Source organism: Pungitius pungitius, chromosome 14 (assembly GCF_949316345.1).
Source record: "Pungitius pungitius chromosome 14, fPunPun2.1, whole genome shotgun sequence".
In the NCBI taxonomy this organism is placed as follows: Eukaryota; Metazoa; Chordata; class Actinopteri; order Perciformes; family Gasterosteidae; genus Pungitius; species Pungitius pungitius.
In genome coordinates this window covers 1820581-1824480 of record NC_084913.1, presented here as the reverse complement: position 1 = coordinate 1824480, position 3900 = coordinate 1820581, and the positions used below count along the sequence as shown (strand labels likewise).

Below are 3900 nucleotides of genomic sequence, written 5' to 3'. Positions count from 1 at the left end.
CAGCATCGGACCTTCTTCCCAAAGGAAAGAGAGCAGTTGGGCCGGATGAACAGTCTCTATGTTGCGGTATAAAAATGAACATTCAGAAGCTCCTTTGGGTGTGGTTTTGATGTGAGAGTTTCCATGGCAACCACAAATTGATTTCCAACCGGAACAAAAGGAGAACCGTGACCTTTGAGCCAGTAGTCGTAGTGAATTGGTGAATTAATAGAAAGGAGCTTTATGCCGACACGTCGGATACCTGCTGACTCTGAAAAAGAGAAGCATTCTTTGGCCAATCGGTGACGCTGTTTCCCAGCTAACTATAGAATGACATGTGCAATCAAAGTGCTCTTTTGATAAAAGTGTGACAGAAATACTGATGGATTCATTCACTTGGAGATGCAACATCTCGTATGTTCTCCACTCAATTAGGTGGAACTGAGCATCTAATTAGTCAGTCCGCTCCCCAGATGTGAGAGCAATGACATGTGGGGGGGGGGGGGGGGGTGAAGTGGGCTCACAGACACACAACTGGAGCGCTTCCATCAGCTGGAACTCGCTCATGAACACAGTGAACTGAGAGAGATTTGGCTGCACCGAGCTGCTGGATCAGTTGCTTCTGTGGTGGAAGAAGTTTCCCATATTTTCCTTCAGTAAAGTATACAGCAACTTCAAAAAGGGCCTAAAAGACCTGCTTTCAAAGTAAAAGAAGGTTTCATTGTTCTTAAGTGGACTCATACATTCTTTTAAAATCGCCCGGGACGTTTCATTGATCACGCTCCCTTGTGTCCTCTGGCTCTTTGAAAGAGGAATCTGGTGCATAAAAGATGAAAAGCAGAGATTCCGAGCAGTCGCACAGAGCCACACCGCTGAGGAACGACTATTTGATCAATGGAACATCAATATGTTCAGATGGAACATTTTCTGACCAAAGTGGAAAAGAAAAACAAGCTGAAGGACAAATGAATGCAGGCGTGTGCGTGGTGTGTCGTTTGTGACGTATCCTCAGGCTTCCTTTGACACTTTGAACCAATCCATTTCACACATACACCACAACGAGGCCTTTTCTCAGGGAAACACTGTCAATGCATAATACTACTTTGTCATGCTGTTGCACCTTGAATTTAGACAGAAAATCATGCTTTTGTCAGTATTTGCAGTGGAGCATCCTGCTATTTTTTGTGGTAATTACACACATGAAATGTCAGGTGTACCTCACGTTAATACTTGTAGAAGATCCCACCTACTGACTTTTAAGAGCTCTTGCCTCCAGGCTCTGGCTCCTTGTGTTTGAAATGTCTCACTAATGTTCATTTAGTGTTTTTCTGTCATCAGGGTTCAACCCGTAATAATGGAAGACCTGCAAAGCACAATGTCAATCATTCCATCACCATGTGGTCTGCTCATCCTACCTCCAGGCCTTACTGAAGGTTGAGATCTTCTCCAACAAGAGGCCTGCTGGGAAGGATTGAACAGCTCTGCACTGCTGCTGCCCTCTAGGGGTCAAACTGATTCTTCCTGTGGCCAAAACAAATATTCAGTTTACAATGATGTGACACGAGAAAAGACCAGATTATTCAATACTTTGTTTGTTGTTGAAATAAATAAAATCTTCCAATTTTAGAAACTGAGAAGGTTTTATGTCACAGATCAGCATACGATCTAGTTTCTGATAACTTGTCTATTGATTGTCCACAAGCAAAAGACTGCAGAAGGACGGATGGCGTTATAAAATATATACATAGAATATGCAAGTGTAGCTGATTCAATCCTCTTCTGCAAATACACAATTAGAAATGATATCTATCTTATATGGCGTCACAAAGAGGCTCATGGGAAGTGACAAACAAGGGAGTCCACACGGTGACTTAAAGAAATAACAGGTTTTATTCAAGAACTAACAAAATATGAATCTACAACGGAAGATAAACTGGTGAAGTGTGAAAGTGGGCATATGAGGGGTGTCATGGAATTGAGAGGTGTCCTTAAACAAAACGCATACTCTAACAAAGACTAAATCCAAATGCTGCTGGTGGGGATGGAGCTCAGGCTGGGCCCCAGGAACTTTAACACCTGGCTCGCTCCACCCACAGGTGCAACCTGTCACCTTAACGGGTTTCCCCAGCTCCACCCGTCTCCAACCTGCAAACAAGAACATAGAGAAGGTCCAAGGAGCCACAGTGCGTGACTAAAGAAATGAGTGAGTGTCGCGCTCAATGCCAGAACCCTACTGTTACATTATTGGACAATAAAGTACAGCCTCTCGTACCTTATTGCTTCAATATGTGATGTATGAAATGTTCACATGAGGCCATTAAAAGCCTTTTACCAAAGAAGAAGGTCACACAAAGATCTAAACATCTCACAAACATCTCATGTTGATCTCTGAGAGGATCCTCAGTGACTTTATTGTGGAGGTTTAAAAGCAGGAAGGACGTCTGTGTGTGTTTCCTGTTCTTTAACCACTTCTTTTAAGGATGTTTCTCAAACAATAAGAAAGTACTTTATATTACTCTGAATAATATTAATACATCACTATTGTGAGAATGAGTGGACACTTGATGTGGATCAATGTAAAAAAAGAGACAGACCACCAGTTAGTAAATTACTGAAGATAGTTTAGACTCTGCAGAAAGCGGACCACTGTAGGTCAGCCCCTCCCTGTGGGTTATGAGGGGGGGGGGGGACTGAGTAGAACGTTTACAGTTGGGTAAAGTTGGCAAGATCTTCACAGACATTCTCAGACTTCCAGGTTCAAAAGGTCATCAGCGAGACGTAGTTAAAACACTAAAGACGCCTCAGTGTGACGTCAACAATCCAATCGGCCCCAATGTTTTACAACAGGAGCAAAAATCACCTTTCCCTCCCCATGGAAGAAGGACCAGTGTTCCACCCTGTGCTCTCACTCACACTGAGTAGTGTTTGTACTGTTCTCTCTCAAAAAAGGCTTCACTTTGACTCTCTTTGAGGTTTTGATGGTTTAAGGTTTAGGTAAATGGTAAAGATTCCTCCCTTTCTCCTCTTCACCTTTTCTGCCACAATTTGTGGATTTTTGTCCCCAAACCATATATTTGACCTGGTTGCTGATAGTAATGTGCATTTCTGTGTCCTTTCTTCAGTGCCAGCTGGTCTGCCCTCTCATTGCCACGTACACCTACATGCGAGTTGAAGCTGACCTCCCTGATGATTCCTCCTTGGAGCTGACTGGAGGACATGGTGCAGTAGACCTTGCTGGCTATTTGAAGGACACGACCTCATACGCATCAGGGCTGAAGATGAATCGGAGCAGATCAACACATGTTCCTGCTGTGTTTCTTCCACCCGTCGCAGTGCAATCCTTACTGCCAACATCTCCACTGTGTAGAGCCCCAGATCATTAGATGTTCTCCTGTTGATAGCCATCCCTTGACTTGGTAAAGACGCCCCACACCCTGTCACCCCTGTCTGAGGTTCTTTGGCACCATGTGTGTAAAGCTGTGTGTAGTTCCTGTTCTCTTTCATTACAGACTAAAATCGAGTGCAGCTCTTTGGTTTGAACACCAGGGGGCGCCATAAACTAACGAGTCAGAAGCTCAATTTGATGGCAACGAGTAGCCCGGTAAGTTGTTCCCAAAATACTTCCCCAAAACAATGGAATACTCTTGTAAAAAAATATATTAAAACAAATATATCTTTGGGCTTCCTTGACCATCCTGGAGGCACTGTCAGAAATATCCGCCCCGACTTACCAACAGCCAAGAGGTTTTTGTTTAATTCACGTCGACATGTGAGTAAATATGTGATTGTTTGTTGTTATGCACACGAAACACTTCCCACACCAGCCTCGTGTGTCCAGCTGTCCCCCCGCAGTGACGTCACATTGGCCCTGGAAACTCATTAAATCACCAGACCAAAGGAATGCAGGAAAAAGAGAGTCAC

At 43.8% G+C, this 3900-nt stretch overlaps 1 long non-coding RNA gene across 3 annotated transcripts; it reads left to right on the top strand.

The window, feature by feature from the left end:
* Nucleotides 1–1296: 1296 nt before the first annotated feature.
* On the top strand, nt 1297–3900 carry LOC134104173 (uncharacterized). Of its 3 annotated transcripts, none has more exons than XR_009941625.1 (3): nt 1297–2182; nt 3102–3395; nt 3526–3900. It is a non-coding gene; the product is annotated as an uncharacterized LOC134104173 (long non-coding RNA). The 3 variants fall into 3 exon arrangements; XR_009941627.1 differs by lacking the exon at nt 1297–2182 and adding an exon at nt 2668–2973; XR_009941626.1 differs by lacking the exon at nt 1297–2182 and adding an exon at nt 2668–2980.